The sequence below is a fragment of the Melospiza melodia genome, chromosome 2 (assembly GCF_035770615.1).
Source record: "Melospiza melodia melodia isolate bMelMel2 chromosome 2, bMelMel2.pri, whole genome shotgun sequence".
In the NCBI taxonomy this organism is placed as follows: Eukaryota; Metazoa; Chordata; class Aves; order Passeriformes; family Passerellidae; genus Melospiza; species Melospiza melodia.
The window spans coordinates 83,862,864-83,882,677 of NC_086195.1; the positions used below are offsets into that span (position 1 = coordinate 83,862,864).

General features: G+C 39.5%; 1 long non-coding RNA gene across 3 annotated transcripts in view; it reads right to left on the minus strand.

The window, feature by feature from the left end:
• Positions 1-6,920: 6,920 nt before the first annotated feature.
• Positions 6,921-19,814, minus strand: part of LOC134414484 (uncharacterized) — a 33,225-nt gene continuing 20,331 nt past the window's right edge. For all 3 annotated transcript variants that reach the window (XR_010026754.1, XR_010026752.1, XR_010026753.1), the window contains exon 6: positions 6,921-8,055. This is a non-coding gene — a long non-coding RNA (uncharacterized LOC134414484). The remainder of the gene's footprint in view (positions 8,056-19,814) is intronic.

Sequence of the window (19,814 nt, forward strand, 5' to 3'; positions counted from 1 at the left end):
AGCAGAATTTTTGATGAACTCACAGTATATAAAGAACCTTAGAAAGCTTCTGCCCACTTTAGTGCTGTGGTTGTTGACAGAGGTGGGAAAACACACTTGCATCAGTTCCAGAAATCACAGGGTCTGGGGCAGCACACTTCCCATGGGGCAGGAACGTGGTTCTTCCGTGCCCTCATGTTCTCCTGCAAAACGTGTTCTGTGAAGGACACTGCTTACTCCCCAGTGGGATTTGGCAGGAAAGCAGATGATTTCATAGCTTGCTTTGACAACAAAGAGATTCAGTGTCGTCACAGGACCTCCAGATTTTGTCACTGTCCTCCCTCCCAAGGAATGAGATCATTGTTTCTTTGGGTCAAAATTACTAGACTATTACAGTGAAAATGGCACAGTAACAACTACCTTGTCAGTCAAATCCAAAGCTACTATTAGACGATTTTTAACAAGATCTAAAAGCCGTTTTCAACAAAGAAGTTACATTTTCAGCTCAAAATGAGACCAAAACATCTGTGGAGACAGGTCACCTGGGCACAAGTACTTCTGATGGAGCTGCTGGTAATGTAGATTTTCATTCTTGCTTTTGAACACTTCCATCCCTACAGTGGGCACGGTTTTCACAGCGTATTTGAAAAAAAACCCTGGCCATATCTGCCCTTTTCCTGAGGCTGCAGTGCCAGCCTGTGCACAGCCCAGATGAACACAATTCTCAGTTGCTCATTAGATGCAGACTTGAAGTCAGTATTTTCCTCTGGTGTCTTTATTTGAAATCTGAAGGAGATACACTTTAAGTATTGCCTTAAAATCATTTCTGGAAGAGACTCTGTTCAAAGGAATGAGAATCAGCATGTCTGCAGACAGTACCAATGCATGGAACCTGATTTGCTTTACCTTTCTCTCTGGATTTGCTCACACTGTGTCAAGTCATCTGTGCAGGCTGCTGTCCCTCTTCTATCAGTGAGCAGGGTTTCAAGTGGCTTTTTGTCCACTCCAACGGATGAGTGGCTGGCTGACCCAGGTGTGTAAGTGGAGCAGTGGAGCAGTGGCAGACAGGCCAGGGAACCTTGGCTGACTAAAGGCAGCGGTCTGGGAGAGGCAGGCAGGGAGCAGGGATGGCACCGGGGCCGCTGCAGCGTTCTCCTCGCCAAGCTTCACGTGTGAACCAGCTGATCTTTGCTGACATGTGAGCCCTGAAGACAATTCCATCGTTTCTAGAGCTGATACATTCTTAAATCAGGGTCAGTACTTACACAGTGATTTTATCCACAAAATGGGTAACATGAAAATTTGTACATTTTTTGTGGAATTAGCAGATGCATGGCAAAGTATTCAAGTAAACAGGTTTTCACAGCAAAAGCATATACTCACACTGTTCAGCTCAGAAAGATGGTGAAGATACATCAGTATGGACTTTTCCTCAGATGATCAGTATACCATGAACATTTTTTAGAGTGAATATGTGTATAGAAAGTAACTATTTTATGGTAAGATTAATAGCTTTACTCTTATGAAATATGATTCCTTCAGCATCTTATTCCTTATGCATAAGTACATAACTTCTTTAAGTGCCTCAGTGAAGCTCTCAATGTACAGTTTCAGACAGATGGAACTGTGTTCAGCTTCAACAGCAAAAAGGAGTTCAAAAAATGTTCTTTCAGGACTGCACTATTTCTGAAATCGCTGACCTGCTGAGATGCTTGCTTTGCTGAGAACACAACATGCAGTGCAATATCCATTTATCTCTTCAACTTTCTGGAAACATGGCATCAAATATTCAGTCCCCTCCAAAATCTCCAGATCATTTATGTATTGTACACTGAAGCCTACCACTGAGATAAGAGTTAATAGCTGCTTCTAATAAACCCAAAATGCTGCTGTCCATCTTCACAGACACTGCTCTAAAGGTGTTAGTACTCTGTCTCACTCACTCCAGTAGAGAGGCAGGCAAGCTTCTGATGCTGACACCACTGTTAGACTTCTACACCTGAACAGACAGAATCCAACCAGGCCTAAGGTGATGAAAAATACCTGAGATGCCCTTCCTTCCTATTTTATCCAGCCCAGAAGATTCAGCAGGACATGCTGTCACAGCCAGGACTCCTTTAGACGGATCTCAGTGCTCCATGTCAAACTGGAAAGATTCCTAGAGCTAGGTACAGTACTGGGACAGAGCTATGGTTTCCTTATCTAATGTTTTCTGAAAATACACAATATATAACCATCACCTGACCCGTACTCTGGTCCTTTATATGGGACTGCAACACAGACTAAACCATCTGCTTCTGGATATGAGGATGACACCTTAATGCCAACACAGTCCCTGATATTAGAAATCCTGGCACAGTCTTATGTGAATTTATGGGATGCTGATACCCAAAAAACCAGGATGCAACATACACCTCTCTAGTAACTACTCAGGACCTACTGTGAATGTTGACTGCATACAAGCAGTTACAGGAACTGCTGGAGGAAATAACCATTAGCTCACAGCTTCAAAAGGGGAACTCACACAGTTTGACAGGACAGTCTTACCCTTTTGCTGGATAGAGCCAAGTGTACATGGGTGTCACTGAGTAGTGACTGTCTCATCCCTTACAATGCAATGGAGAGTTTCTCATCCATTTGAGGAGTTGTCCACATCCTCAGGAACTTCATAAACCTGCTAACTTCCCATGGAGATATGGTGCCCAAGGCAGATCACAAGTACTACAAGTTATCAGCATATAACTCATTAGGGAGGGCAAAGAACATATCTTGGAAGAGCAGAAGCAGCCTCAAAAAACTCTTATCCTTTCTCCATCTCTCTCCTTTCTGTGCCCCCGTTCTTCACTTCTTTTGTCCACACTCCTGTGCAAAGATAAACTGAAAAATGCATTCTGGCAGCTGTATCTGCTCACCAAATAGTCATCAGTAGCATTATTTAATGGGAAAGTAATTTTCTAGCCAGACCTCTCTCCCCTCACTTCCAAAATGGTTTTCCAGTATGTACTGCGCTGCACTGGGTGCTGCATTGGTGAAACATCCACCATTACAGGCAGTCATAGCAATTTATTACTGGCTCAGAAAGGAGGATCACCTTTTAACTGGCTGTTCAGAGAAAAGAAGTCATGCTAGTATTCTCACAAAGACTGTCTCCAGCTTCTGTCATAACCATCCTGTTTCTTCTACCATCATATTTTCCAGGGATGTAATCTCCTTCTATTTAATGGTTCTATTCCAAGATTTCTGAGACTCAGGAGAAGAAACTGAGGTAACCTAGAATGTGAGAAATCACATACTTTACACTGACTAAGCCTGTGATACCAAAAAGCATTCAAGGGAATGCCCACTTCTCTTGCCTTTTCTAACAGCAGTTGATTGTTTTGAAAAGGGCTCTGTGAGCTCATCATTGCAGGGGGACAACTCCTACCCCAAGTCACCCAGTGTTACCAAAATCTTAGTAATAACTTTTCCATTAACACACAAAAATTAATAGTCTAAATATGTTTAGCTCAGTACTTTCTTAACTAGAGCTCAGTTCTTGTTCGCCTTTACTTCTTTTCCATGAGTTTTAGAGGATTCTAAGTCTTTTTGCATTACTTTAAATCTCATTCCTTCCTCATTTACCATGTTTCCATGAACTTTCCTTTTGCTGAAACAAATGAAGACCTTTGTGGAATATGCCCAGAATTTCACAAAGGGAATGCTGCCACAAGGGAAAGATGCATTCTTTTCCAAGTCAAAGCTCAAGTCAGTTCGGACAAAAAAGTCAATGTGGTGACCTCAAAGTTTTGTCAGACACAACATTAGACAGACTTGCATCAAACTGATCTGCACCACTGAGAGTTTAAACAGTCTGAAGTTGGATTTAATGTAAAATCTGATGGTTTCCAGGAGGAATAAGTGTGGGGCTGGGAGTGCAGATCCAATTCAGATGCTTATATGCATGATATGCATGAAAATCAATGGGTAGGCTGAGATGTTTTGACTAGACAGGCATCTGATTAGTCTTGTTCATGTAAATTTAACTTAACCTTGTCCTAAAGTATGGATGCAAATCAAAATAAATAGCCACCCCTTTGGAAAGAAATACTGAAGCAGTGAAACTTTCAAGAGCCTCTTTGAAGCTCTGGATTTTGATTGTTTCAACTTTTACATGACTTAATAGAGACAATCTTTATAAAAAACAGAATTCTTAATACTATGTTATTTTTTCTACTTCAGCAGAACAGCTCACATAACTGTTCTTGGGTTTCCAAATATAAGCAAGTGGCTACTTATAGGATTAAATGGATGTAAGGGATATGTACATTCACATCCACTTAGTCTCTGTTTCCAGTGACCCACAACAGTGTGTTAATAACAAACATTTCTCATTCAGTCCTACAAAATTTCTGCAACTATGCATTACTATGCTAAACACAGCACTTAAGTTTTGATGTATTATTGTTGCTTTACAATTAAAATTCTTATTTTTATTTTCACTTCTAGCTCCTTAAAAACCTCAACATGAATACTTTACATGAATACTTTTGGCATCCCTCCTGCACACCCACTCTTGCTGATGTGTGGATCACTTAAAAATATTTAAATGTTTTTAAAGTCATCCATCCATCTTCCTCTAATAATTACACTCAGGTGTGTATAAGTCATATTAAGTTTTTTTTAGGGGTTTTTTAATCTGACCTTGCAATAATATCAATTTCTAACCATACTAACATAAGAGGAACTAGAGAGGTAATTTTACTCCTGTGCATGTGACTAGTAACACAGAATTTTATGGATAGAAAAGAGCCACAAAAATAATCCAGGAATGTTAAAAAATAATGAGAACCCTAAAAAGCACAATCTGTTTAGCTTTGTCTAAAAACAAACAAACAACAACAAAAATCATATTGAGAAGTAACTTGATCACAGGGTAAAAGCACCTTCCTGGGGAGAAAATAGTCAGTCCTAAAGAGCTCTTTAATCCATCAGAGAAGGCATAACAAGAATCAATGACTAGAAGCTGAAGGCAAACAAATGCAAATGAAATAACGTAGAAAATTTTTAGCAGCAGGCATGATTAGTACTCATATTTTCCTAGTACCTGGAAGCCAAATCATGGATCAGGGCTCAGTTAGGTGCTCAGTTAGATAAAAAAACTCAACCCCAAACCAAAAGAAGACATCTCAAACACAGAAAAAAAACCGTGATCCCTGCCAAAAGGTTACAAAAAGCAGGTAAGATGAAGTAACATAATAAATCAGTGATAATATTATCTGATATGACAGGCAGCAGTTTCAGGCCATGGTTTCATGATACAAAGTGTTGAGTTGAGATACAGACTTAAGGTGATTCTACGTATCAAGACTGTTTTGTCCCATTCCCACAATTTCTCTACAGCTATGAAATGTTGAAAACTGATCCTTATTTAAAAAAATATCAGTACTAAAATCAGGGTTTTCATTTTTATTTTGTAGTAAAATGCCAGTGAACACTTTTGCAAGTATTTTGATTTTTATGAATTTCAGTGAATGGGTTGAACAAATTTTCCCTAACAGTATTCTCACCAGCTCTTTTTACAGGAACTTGCTGCATTACTTGCAAGAAAAGACTGTATATCCCAGAGAAAAGCATGCAAAAGCAAAGTATGAGGTTGTTTTGTTTTCCTCATATCAAATCACTAGGCTTGGTGACCAAATCTCAAGCACTATCCATAGATAAAGCAGACATTAACAAAAACTGAAACTCAGACCATGATCTGGCAAGGTTTCTCTGAAAAAAACTTATTATGCTACCAAATACTAACATAAAAGATAACAAGATGAGCTTGTGTTCTCAACACAATTGCTCTGGCCCTGGAGCCTACACAACATCCTTGGTAGCTTACAAACACAAAAGGCCACTACAATTTGACTGAGAAGAAGATTAAAGAGGTAAACCAAGAGCAAAATTTTCTATTATTAAAGTTTTTGCCATCTATTTGTGAGATCAAGGATCAGAAGCATAGCCCCTGAAATTCATTGTGGAGAGAACTGAGAGCATCTCCTCTTATTTTTCAACAAGAAAACGTAGGAGAAAAGCCCATCCTTGATTTCTTTTTCTTCATTTAAATGATTAGCAGACTACAGCAACACTCCCAATGTCTATTGCACTGAGAAGCTCTGGAGGAGCTAATTTTTGGGCTGGGAATGCTGAAGAGAAAACAAAAGCTAAGAGCTAGGGTCAACATTCCACAAATAGTCCCTGAGACTTGGAAGCAAGTTGGATACAGCCATGGCATTAAGCACCCATCCTTCTTCCTTCCCTTCCTCCCTGGAGGTAGCCAGCCTCCTCCCATCGGCTGACGTTCTGTGTTTCACTGAGCTGGATATTCACGTTCACAGGCTACACAGGGAATTGGTTACAATCAGTTCTAAAAGCTTTCATTTTCCGCTTGTTTCTTGTTAAAAATACTTTGAGCTATGGCTATAATAAGTGACATTAAAAGAACACTGCTTCATTGCAAAGTTTAAAGACGCTTAACAGCCTTACTCTTTGGCCTTGTGCACTGTGCTGAATTTTTCCATGGGACTGCAGCCACTCTGTGTGTGCAGGACACAGCTCAGGAAGTGAATCAGGGCTGCGCATCAAATTGGATTATTTATTGGTTGGTATACATGTTGTCTTTAGGAGTTCTGCTGAGAACAAGACAGACAACTACAGGAAGAGAGCGATGGGCATGTGGTTAAGGCAGTTGAACGCCACACAGAACACTCAGTTCTGCCTCTGCCCTCACCAGCAGCCCCCGGCAGCGAGGAGCGAGCCAGACCTCGTGCCCTGGCAGGTGGCCAACCAGCCTTGTCTTCCTCATTTTCTGGGGGTCCAAACACAAACACCTTGGGCCTTTCACGTAGAAATGTAAAGCAGATGATGGCAATGGAAGGTTTTGGTCTTGAGGGAAAAATGGAGTCGGAGGCACAAGGTTAAAAGGCAGGAGAATCCATTTAATATCATTGACTTTACCACTGACTAAACAAGTGGCTCAGTTTTCTCCTTGGTCTAACAGGACAATGGTGCTTTTCTGTTCAGGGAATATGCAAAAATTAATCAAATTCTGTGAAGCTCCTTAATATCATTGTAATTAGCCTACAAAAACCAAAAAAGTTTCTCTGATTCTTTGTATGGAAAGGATGTTTTGGATCTTTTGGACCTCTTAATTATCCTACACTGCTACACACTTGCTTTAAAAATATATAGAACATAAATACTAACATGTATAGAGATAGAACACATCTGTTTTTTCTCTCACACTCTATTTGTGATCACACTCTACATGTGATTTTTCAAAGTCCTTTCTACAGCTTCTACCAAGGCTATTCAGTGAAACTGCAATATGGAATAGGACAGGGAACAGCACTTATTGTCAACAAAAGGTATACACTGGCTCAAAAATTAAAAATATCTTCACTCTCAGTCGAATGTTGTGTAACCACAGCCACAGGAATAGAAAAGCAACAGGAGAGCTAGTAAAGGGTCATTTCCTACTTATTTTATTACATCAGAGTATCATCGTACTGTAAGCTTTTAGTAATACTAGGCTACCAAGTTTGCAAAATAAAATATTATACTTTGAGTTCAGCAAGAAATAAACAAATCTACCTGTATCTTTAAAAATAACCTGAACAGTTTCAACAGTTACTCTGACTTAAAAATTTGAGTTAAGAGAAATATCACGACTGAAAACACAGGTGATGATCTTCTCTATTTTAGGTAGAAAGGCACTAAACAGAAAAATCTAATACAATAATCAGAGCAATCAGGAGGTTTAGGCACACAACAGAACAGAAATATTTTAACAATGTCTGACAACATCCCAAACAAACAGTGTCTGAACACTACTAAAGTGGATGTGCATGAGACTCAAAGACAACACCATTTCAAAGGATAATTTTCATCATTTAAGAAGCAAACAGACAGGAAAACAAAATAGAAATTAAGGTTCAGGCCTACAATCAGATCTTCAGAGTGAGAACCTGCAGTCACCAGAGTCCCATGGACTTCATCAGGCCCCCAGGCTCTTGAGGTCCATTTGAACAAATCCAGTTACAGGACTAGGACCTAAATATGTAAAGAGAAAAAGAATGAAATCAGGTAACACAGCACACAGCTCTAATTAAAGAGACACCAAACTAATCACAGAAAATAATCTGAGTGCCTAGACCATGACAAGATCTCTATTTTTACCCTAAAATGCTGCAGCTACAGCAAAGGCAACAGTAATTTCTTATGCCAAGAGATTTATAGAGCATTAATTGATCACAGCACATTCCCCTTCAGGCAAACACAAGTACCTGCAGTGTTTGCTCACCTCCTGTGTGCTACTGCTTTTTTGTTGTTATATGTAATTTGTTTTATTATTTTTAATAAAAGAGAGTGGTCTAAAATCAATAAAGGTGATTTATCTTCTTCAGCTCTTCATGGAGATTTTCAGCCTCTTAGTAACACGATGGCCAAAACTAAAATATCTGCCTGTATTTTAAAACACTGTAAAACTGACAGAAAGTAAATGATATTTCTATAAGAACTGTCATTGCTATGACTATCTGAAGGTTGTGAGAAGTTCTAGCTTGGCAGTGTGTCTCCCCAGGGTTTCAGTAAAGCCCCATGGTAGCATGCACCTAGTATCATTCAACTGCTAATGAGAGGAGAGAGTAGCAAAAAAATGCCTACCTCATAATGAGGTTTGCCCACTGAAATACAGACTTTAACACAACAAGAGAGTGTGATAGAAGCAATGAAGACACTACAGGAATATCAGATTTATGGTGGCACAAGCACATGGAATCCCCACAGGCTACACCATGGGGAGCTGTGTCATCCAGACTTCCATGCCAGCACTTATCATCCACCCCAGGGACCCAGGAAGGGGTCCATGATTCCTCTCTGCCTGAGGCTCTCTCTCAGCCTGGGAGGCCACAATGGCCAATTCACCATGCCTGTAAATGTCACCACTGCACCTTGTACCTTCACTAGCATGACCTCTTTGAGACAGCCAGACCAAAGACAGAATGAATGAATACTCCAGACCAGGAGTATGATACCATTCTTCCTATTACTAGAGCAGAATTACACCTTCAGAGATCACCATGTAACCAGACAAATCAATTTAAATACACCTTCTACCCAAAAAATGTTCAAGACAATCAACAATCTCTGATTACTTTTGTATCTCCTACAGGATGGCTTAAGCTGCACCAAGATCCTTTACATAAAAAAAATTAGTAAGTTTAAAAATTAACTCAAGATACACGAGGACATTCACTGAGACATTGGTTTGCTTATAGCACTCATAGAGAGATAAGGACTCAAACTGCTATTATTTCTGGATAGGAAAAAAATAGTAGTATATACAAAGTTTTCCATGCACAGGGACATTAAGAAGCCTTTTTGCCAAGATGACACACTAACTTAGACCACTTATATATACGTAAACTCAGATATGCAAGGCAGATGAGATTTCCAAAATTTGTGAAGAAATGATGTGTTTATCTTTTCAGAATTGGTGTTAGCTCAGGACAGATAACAAAATTTTTACTCCCATTTTAATATTGAATTCCCAGTTATATCCCACATGTATGTCTGAAACTGGCACATACTAAAGAATCTACAACACTGGACTTCAAATTAAGTGTCAGATTTTGGTTATTTTATCTCCAGAGAGTTCCAGCCTCAAACCTGGGGTCACTCAGTAGGCACACAGGGACTTGGGGGGAAGATGCAGCTGGCAGGGCTCGGCCTGGTGCAGGCAGAGGCCCCAGGACCCAGTATGCCCATGGGGTATGTTTGCTCAATGGATTTATGATTTCACAAATGTTCATCAAGCAGAGAGTAATCTACTGCCTTATCTGGCTATCACTGCTCTTTCTTTGAACAACTTGAAACTATTGATGGGCCATTAATATCAAATTCCTTGCCAGAGTTACATTTCCAAAGAAAGGCAGGTTTTCTTTTCCTGAAGTGTTATCTTTTTAATCTGGACACCTAACTACTCAACACCTAAGACAATTCTTCTTGCTGTTGCAAACATACACTAACAGTTTAGTTTCCACACCTGGGAGAAATTTATCGAAAAACAACAACAACAAAAAAGCTGTTTGGAATTTTTTTTCTTCAGACCATGCCTCCTTGATGCTAAAGCCGCCTCTTCCCTTGTTTAAGTCAGAAAAGCCTAGAAAAAATTCTAACTCACACCTATTTGCTACCATGTCCATACAACTACACACCACTGGAAAGTTAGCCAAGAGCAGATGTATTTCCTCTGTCCGTCCTCAACCTGTGAGATCCAGGACATGCTGAAGGGGTAAGGGAAAAATGACTGTGGCTGGTATGGGACATGGCTATAAAATTCTCAAGCAAGCTGAAAGCTTCCTCCTCCTGGGGGGAATTCTTGTATCATCAGGCAGAATCAGACTGAGGAACAGAATCAATTAATTATTACAGAAATACTATGGAGTATTGTTATTAGAAGGCTCGACTTCATAATTTAATTGTAGGGAAATTACTGCATCTGTGTTCACCATTACTATAAACCAAATGAAAAGATCAGTGCCTTCCCAGCAAATGCAAAATACATCTTTTCATACTAGGCATCCCACTGTGACATTACAAATCAAACTCAACAATTAATGACCAGTCCTTTGTGGCAGGTGGGGAAATATTCTAAGCAATATTATGTGGGAAGCAGTTGTAGGAGTGAAGAACGTCAAATAATACAATTATATTTGAGGACAGATTTTACAGTTTTTCCTATGAATGACTTAACTGTTGGTGACACACACAAAGCTGCACAGCTACACCATCATCCTGCCTATTGCTCAGACATGTAACTCTAGCATCACCTTACATCCCAAAGATACTCCAAATCCCAAGATTCATATTCATAATTTGCGGATACTTTCAATGCAACATTTCCAAGATGGTATTTTTCTTAATCCTCCCAATCAGCTAAAGTATTCAATTGGTTAATCATCATCATCATGTTTTCATTCAGCAAGATTTTGCTCTCTGTTTTTTGATTCAGCAGCATTTTTTCTCTTTGCTTTTGACAAACACAGTCTCATATCACACACATTCACTCAGAGAACTGCTGCAAAAACCTTTTTCCTGTCAATCACTTGGAGAGCACATCACTATCTCCACAGCTCTCCCTGGATATTTCTGCAGCATCTGCCACTTGTCTTCACTTTCAAGGTCCATCCTTGCTGATCACCACCACACCTATTACTCCTTAATCTTTTTCAGGAAGACAACTGTGGTTTACTCATGTTTGAAACCGGGCCAATTTTCATAAAACATAGCTCAAAAGACCATTAGATCATGCTGTCTAATTTGATTGTTATGTTTTTTTTGGCTAAAACACTTTAAAAGCCCTCCACTTTTTACTGATACAAAAATAAATTTCAGGGATGCTTCTTGTATCTCTTCCCTTCCTATCTCCCACCTGCCATTCAGTGTCAGGAGTCCAGTTTCCAGCTTCTCTCACACCCACATGGTGTATTTTCAAAAAAACTTCTTGTGCCTTTTTCTGTTTTACACCTTACACTTTATGGAAACTCCCTTAAATATCTGACAACATACTGCATTACTGTTGCTCAAAGTTTTCTCTGAAATTCAGCTTACTAACCTGCCTCTACAGCCCCAATGAGCAAAATGTGTGATAAGTAGTTATATACACATCACCTGTTTTCAAATGTCAAAAGTAAGCAAGAGTGGTATGTAGGAGACAGATCCTACCCTACAGTAAATAGAGAGAGGCTCCTTGAGAGAGATTTGGCTGAAGGAACTCCTGAAATGCTACAAAATGTCCTGTGAAGGAATCTCTGCATACACTGTGGCAATGGCCTAAGGAAATCAGTCTTTTGATTTAGTTACAGGAGTTGGATCCCTAAAGTTTGAATGTTCCCTGACTACTAGCATTTCCATTTTCCTCTGTGTATTTGCTACTTTCAGCTGTATTATATTTACACTGCTAGAATTTAAAATTGCAGATATCCTTTCCAGCACACATCTGCGTGATGCAAAGCATCACAGGAACTATTTGACCATCATACAAAAACAGTCTTACAACAGTATTTCAGCTATACAGTATTTCATTAGACAGATCCTGATCATGTAATTATCATAGCATTACACACATATGCCTGGTGAATGGTGCACAGCTCTGTGCACTAACTTCAACCCTGATGTTTACTAAATTCCTCAATCCTATAATAAAGACCTGGAATGCATTCATATCTCGCACTGGCTTTTTTCTCCCCACTGTGAATCATGGGCAAATCCTCAAGACAAATCAACACAGCTAAAAAAAAACAGAGAAGGGAAAAGAAGAATATTAGGAAGAATTAGGATATCAAGAAGAATTTATTCATATAAAGGGTGATTCGACATTGGAATGGGCTGCATAAACAATAATCAAAAGTCATACCAGGCACCATGTAAAAAAGAAAATAGAATAGAAAACTGCTACTGGTGATAATCTAGTTCTTGCTCCAGATAACAGAAAACAAGTTCTTTCAAAGCCCAAAGAGAAAAATGCCTCCTGAAGCAATCAAACAAAAAATGAGGACAGAGTCAGTCATAGATGAAAATCTGATCAAAATCTAACCAGGGAAAATATTGAATTAAATGATTTGATTTCATGATAATAAATGTCTTTAATAGCAAAGAGTTAACCGCAAAATGCTGAAAGGGACGTATTTGGTCCTGTATTACAGTACAGTTGTTAATAAATCAGAAACTGGGGCAAGTATCATGGCAGAAAATCTGCAGTCATTTCAGTTACTCAGAATGAAGGAAAATTATTAATCTAACCAAAATTAATAAGTGGACCCAGAAACACTAAATAAGGTTCAAATGATGACAGACAGATAACAGACACATATTAAAATAAACCCATTTAAAAAAAAAAAGTCTGTGTTTCATGAGGTTTCAAATTAAAGACACAACTGTAAGGAACTCAGTGCAATAAAACTCAATGTGTTAGGCAAAGGGAGGGTAACAGTTACCTACAAAATCTCCAGATAATTTGATGTTAGTCACTAACATTTAGCCTCTCATAGATTGAATTTACTCACAGTCTTATGTTCACATACTCACAAGCACTGACACTTTAAAGATCTGTTTAAAGGTCTAGGCAAGATAACTTCCATGAAAAACAAAAGACAAGGGCCATCAGCTATGAAGTCCTTACCCCATTTCAGGAGTTGTTTTAATTATCAATTTCAATTAGACAAGTCATACAATTATAAAATGGTTTGGTTAGGAGGGGACCTTAAAGATCATCTAGTTCCAACTCTCCCTGCCATGGGTAAGAACACCTTTCACTGGACCAGGTGGCTCAAAGACCCATCCAATCTGGCCTTGAACACTTCCAGAGATGGGGCATCCACAGCTTCTCTGGGAAACTTGTTCCAGTACCTCACCACACTCACAGTAAAGAACTACTTCCTAACATCTAATCTATCTCCTTTCACTTTGAAGCCATTAACCCTTGTCCTATCACTACATGCCAGTGTCAGGTGCAAGGGGCTGGTAGGATTGCATTTGTTTAATGGAAGTCAATCATTAGATCAGTTATCCCATACTGGGAAAACACACCAGTTGCTTTAGCCTCAGGAAGGAACCAGGGCCCACTTAAGCAGTTTAGTGAAAATGAAAACACACCACTACAACCAAAATAAAAAAATAAAACAGGCAGCTTAAACACTGCAAGACAATTAGAAGAAAACCAGTGTAACAGGATTATAAAAATCAGCGCCGTGACCTTACCAGAAAAAAAAATCCTGTATGAGGTACAGGTCACTCTCCCTTCAAAAGGATACTAAAGATATAGACAGGGTTCAAGTGTGAACAGCACTAAACATAGAAAATATCCTATGAAGAGAAATTAGAACGTTTCAAATTAGGAATATTATGCATACACATGTAAAGTAATTGCTCTAGAGAGGTCAGATCCGACATTTGTATGCTTGCTCTCTACAACACAAGAAAAATACAAAGCAGCACTGAAAGTGTGGAAAATTCAAAACTGAGCAGAAGAAATGTTTTTTTTCACATCATATATAACCAATTCATATTAATTATCATGGAAATGAAGTTATTAATCTTAACACAATGTTCCTATCAATGACAGTATAAATTAAATCAGTTACTACATAGAGAAATCAGGAAGCAACTTAGTCACATTTAACATCTACTGAAGCATTAGGAGGTATTTTACCAAATGGGAAATTGTATTATGGTTTAAGCAAATATGATAAGCAGATATGCCTATGTAAAATATAAATTAAAAAAGGAATAGCAGATTGATTTCATTATTGAAATTTTATTCACAATCTCACAGAAACTCTTCCTACAGTTTGCATTAAATACTATTAATAGCTCATTAACAACAGTAGTTGTCTTTAGAAGGTTTTGAAACAAGTAAAGTTTGGACACATTAAACTTTTATGTAAGCAGTAAAGTCAAGTACATGAAAAATTAAAAACTGCATGATTATGAACTTGTTTACTCCATCACTGCAGGTTCTATCTAAAACATCTTTTTTCCTCATTTCCAATCACAGCCAGTTTCTTAGAAGCTTGCCTATTTTTCAAAGATGTGATACTGAACAGTGTTCCCTTTATCACTTTTTTAAAAGATTATTTTAACAAGGATTCTCATCACAAATCTTGCTAACAAGCACCCAAAAACTGACTACTTACCACTCACCCACAGACAAGCCAGCTAGAATTAGCTTAAGCACCGAGTCCTTAGCATGCCACAACTATACTGCTTGGTTATCTTGATAAGATCATCCTGGTTTAGTTTGTAATGCACATTGTCACTGCACATACTGAGACCCACGCTGCCCTGTTGTATTGGCAATTACGAAAACATATATAGCATTATAAACTATATAAAACATATAGCATTATAATTTTTTATCAAGGAGCAGAGTCTCAATTTTATGAGGATAGGCAAAAATGAAAGAGAGCATAAAGATGTGGCTTCATATATTTTGGTTGATTTTTCCCATTGTATCTGAGAAGGTAAAGAGAATATGATACTGTCTGGTTGTGGGGGAGCAGAAGAGGCTGCCAGCACTGTTAATGCAAGGTTGGACCTAGTCAGGGGCTGGGTCAGGTAAACAGGGCAGAAGTAAAAGGCTGCAGCATCACACAGTACATGAGACAGTAAAAGTGAAGACTCACACGTCAATAGCATAGAGAGGGCAAAGAACCAAAATGATTGCCTGGGAATTCTTTCTTGGATAAAGAGAATGCAGCTTGTACTAGGACACAAGAAATGGAGAGATTTAAAAAGCTATATGAACTTCATGTGGTGATACTTGAGTGTAGGCTCTGGTTCTGGTAGAGCAGGGAATTTCAGTCCATGGGCAGCTGTGGGTCTGAGAAGACCTTAATGCCAGCAATGATAGGAAAACTGTCTGGAATAAAAGCAATGCAACAGGTTGCAGAAAGGCTATATAAAGGCTATATAGTCACCCAAAAGGCAATCTGTGTTCTGAAAGCAGATCATCCACCACCAGGATACTAAGAACATAAAAATTATTCTCCTGGGGTGACTTACTGTTTTGCTGTTTTCATGGGCCGTGTATTTGAGTGCAAGAACTGTCACTTGGCAGATTTACCTTTCAGCTGTATAGTTTCTACCTGTGATTGTTTTAATAACACATCCCATTAACAAATTACTCTGAAATAAAAGTGACATTTTGCTTTTCTAAAGCTATTATATGCTTGATAGTATGTTCTGAATGTACATAACTTGAAATATACCTCATTGGACATTTACCTGCAAAGTTGTCCCATGCTTTTTTCCTTTTAAGCAGAAGGTGGGCAAGAGCAATAAACTAAACTCATGGGAGAAAGGATGTAAACTTACTACACCTAGATGTAAAGGAATTTCTTGTTAAGACACTTCTTTGCTCATTCCAACAGTACCAAAGCTATTTATTTGGTAATAAACAGTACCAACGCTATTTATTTGGTAATAAGAGTTTCTGGACTGAAACAGACATTTCTGAACTTGTTGTTGATGATTAATGTGCAGTTTAAGAGAGCCATTACTTTGTGACAGGCACTACAGAAGCCAAGTGTCAGATAATATATCAACTTCTGCTCCAGTCTAATTCTAATTTAATGGTTAGAACTCTTATTCTTACGGTCTTGTTTCAAATATGATACTACAAAGAGTTCAGCAGGATACATAGTAGTTGCTGTGAAAGTCTTGTAGTGCGAATATCATGTAGACATTAAATTCGATGTATTTTAACATTAGCCAAAGCACGTTTTCAAAGAAGAACAAGTGCCACAATCCCCTGCATAACCACGGAAGGAAGAGCGAAGTTTCTGCTGTAAGTGCACAAAAGGAACCTGACATGAAGGCAGCGTGGAGCGGGCGCTCCGCCCGCCCGGTGCAGCGGCTGTTCGGCGGGCAAAGGTCCCTCCAGCCCCAGCCCCAGCCCCAGTCCCGGCCGCTGCCGCTCCCGGGGCCGCCGCCAGCGACCTGCCGAGGGAGGGGGACAGAGGGAGGCACGAGCGGCCGGGTCCTAACGCCGCCGGCCCGGGCAGGAGCCGCTCGCATCCCGCCCCGGCGGGCTGAAGGCACCGAGGCCGTGCCCGGACCATCCCAATGGAGACATTTCTGGCCGCGCTGGCCCGAGGACAGATCCCACGGGAACACCCTGAGGCCACTCGGACGTGCTCATGTGCAACACGGTCCGTGGGCAGGTAACCGGCAGAGCTGAGCACTGCCACGGGTGAAGCCACCTCCCCATCCCCCAGAGATAAAAGCATTGAAGGATTCCACGGGAAAAGGAAGAGGATGGTACCACCAGTCCCTGACAGCGACGCTCCTTCTGTACTTGTAAGAAACCCTGATTTGTTAGTCAAAACTCAGCCCCCGAGCTTTACCTGAGAGCTGCACATCATCATGCAGTACAGGAACAGGTGGGAAAGTGAGAGATCAGGACTAAAACTGTACACGCTGCAGCAGACACCAGCACGATTCCAGGATCTCTCCTGACAAACAAAGAAGGCTCTTGACAAGCCAAAGACTGCAAGAAGTCCAACGAGGCAGCTTTTACACCTATAGATGTGGAATACACCAGCACATCTGCTTTCTGGCTTGCTGTTGTTACTATGGTCTATTATAAGCAGATGCAGCTGTACAAGATTACCAGCCTCTGTGCCATCACACCGTTCTTTCAAACATATCAGCTGGCCAGAGCAGTAATTTCTGATGTATTTTCACTTTGCTACCTCCTCCTTCTTGCCTATACCTCAACACCACTTGAAGATCAAACAGTAGACTTGTTATAACTTTATATGTTTTAATACCATTTTAGTGAGACATCCTTAAGTGACCTGAGATGACTTGGTCTGGGGGCACTAGAACTGCAAACAGGATTGAAACAGTTGCTTTTATTGCCTTCCAGTGTTTCCTGTGCAATTGTGATCGATGTTGTTAACAGTTGCACATAGTTTTCATTGACGTGCCTGGTCTTGCTGCCAAAGCTGACAGGGGATGGGACAGACAAACTCCCCATCAGTGAAAGTAGAGTTAGGTGGGCAGTGACAACCTCCTCATGAAAACAAGCAGGGACACAGACAGAAAAAGTTGCACCCAAAGTACAGCCATGAGTAATGTTGAATGAAAAATTTATATTGAAGAGTGGTCTTCCCATAAATGTATCTGTTCACTTTGGCATGAACTCCTCCACTGCATACTATGCACGACAGAACAAGATCATTATTTAAAAGCCAAAATACCTGACTTGTGATATGTTTTATCTATCCTGTCACAGCAATCTGTCTTACTCCTATCAAAACCACAAAACAAAACGACAGAACAAAAATTCTGGAGCCATACACATACTTTCACTACATGAATCAATGAAGACTTAGAGTTAACACCACTATATGGCACGTGAAAAAAAAGCCCAAGTGTCCTAAAAATTCAAAACAGTATCAAAAAAGTTTTACTTCATATACTTTTCAAAGCCTTTCCTCTCACTGCTGTGAGTGCACATCTCTCTCCCTATTACAGATACCACAGAGCCTGCTCCTAGCAACATTCTGATGTGAAGCTTCTGTAATGTGATAATTTTTGTGACTTCATCAATAGGTAAATCTGTTTCACCTTTCACATTCTTATTAAACAATGAAAAATCAAATGGGTAAGAAAGCCAAAATTCAAAGAGAGCTAAGGTAATCAGGTCCAGCTTGTTCAATCTAATACTAATTAGTGTTTTCACAATGTGGAGAGCATTAGATCTGTGCTATCAACTTCCAAAATAAAACAATTTCTGAATCTGTCAAAATACTTTAAAAAATGCACAGGTGGCAACGCAAATCAGATACTTCTGTAGCTTCTCATCAAACAGTCCAGAAATGAATACAATGAAACTGTACCACCTTGTTAAAAGAAACAAAAAAAACAACTAAAAATTACCACTTCTCAGTTCCAACTTGAGCTCACAAGACAGATGTAGCTTACAAACTCAGCAAATCAACACTGTGAAAAAGAGCAATGAGACATGGTAAACCACAGCTTTTTGAAAGGACATACATTGAGTAATTGCTAGCACACGTGTCCAAAGTGCAGAGAACTTCCCAAGGATTCAAACGGATACGAGCATCTTCCACATTTTTCTGTGCAATGGCATCAAGTTTCACTGTGGGCTGCAATAGCGAGGGCATGCCTTGGGGCTGGCATGTTCATTTAACATATGAGTCATTCAGTGTGGAAACAACATAACAGAAATATCCACAAACCAATGAATTGTGAAAGAACTATAACATTTTCCCCCTCAGGCCTGCACCTAGTAAAGTGTCACAAATGAAGTTAATATCACAGAAATTATTCAGCAAAAGAGGAATTAAGCAGAAAATGACAGTCAACTCTTTTACAAGTCAATAACTTAACTGTTTTTATTTGAAACCATACCAGTCAGCACAGTCATCTTAGAAAAGACCAACAAAAAAAAGACACTCCAGACTTGACTTTTATAACTACTGCACCCGCAGATAATGTACATCTACAATAAGGAAATTGCAAAGTAGGTTTTTCTTCACTGGTATCCTCCTTCAGAATCTGAGGGAATTTAAAACTCAGAACTTAACACCACTCCCTTAGCCCTCTCTCCCTCCACCCCTCCCCCTGAAAAAAGTTGGTTTAAAATATAAATAAGATAAAATAATTAACCAAACACTTGACGTGCAATGAACCTGAGTGAAAGATTAGCTTGGCAAGAAAAATATAAGTTGTAGAGGAGCCTAGTTTCCTCTCCATTAGCTTCTTACTACATTAGCCCAGAGAATTACAGCAGTCCAAAAAAAACCCATTTATAAGTACATCAAAGCAGCTAAGTTTACATTCATATATCTAACATGCATATTTGTCCAAGTGCACTAGGGAACCTGGTATGCCCCTAAATTTAAGGTGCTGATTTGTGCTTCATGTTTTGGCACTGGAATGAGTACACAGTACTTTGAGGGCCAGATTTTATCTCACTCCCACCTCAAAAGTAAGAATGAAAAACTGAGTGTTAGAGAAAGGGATATTAAATAGTCACTCTTAGTCACCTTGCTTGCCAATCTAATTTCAAATAAGGAGACTGTTTACATTAATCTTTTTAGGTCTAACTTATGTACTTATATGAGACCTTTGGAGTGTGGCCACAGACCTTTCAGGAGCTCACCTACCAGGCATTCTCTGTCCTTCCTCCCTCAGTATCTCAGTGAGGATGCTCTGTTTCAATGAATGCTGCCCTAGGTACCTGTTATGATGTACATCTACACTGTGCAATGGAGTCC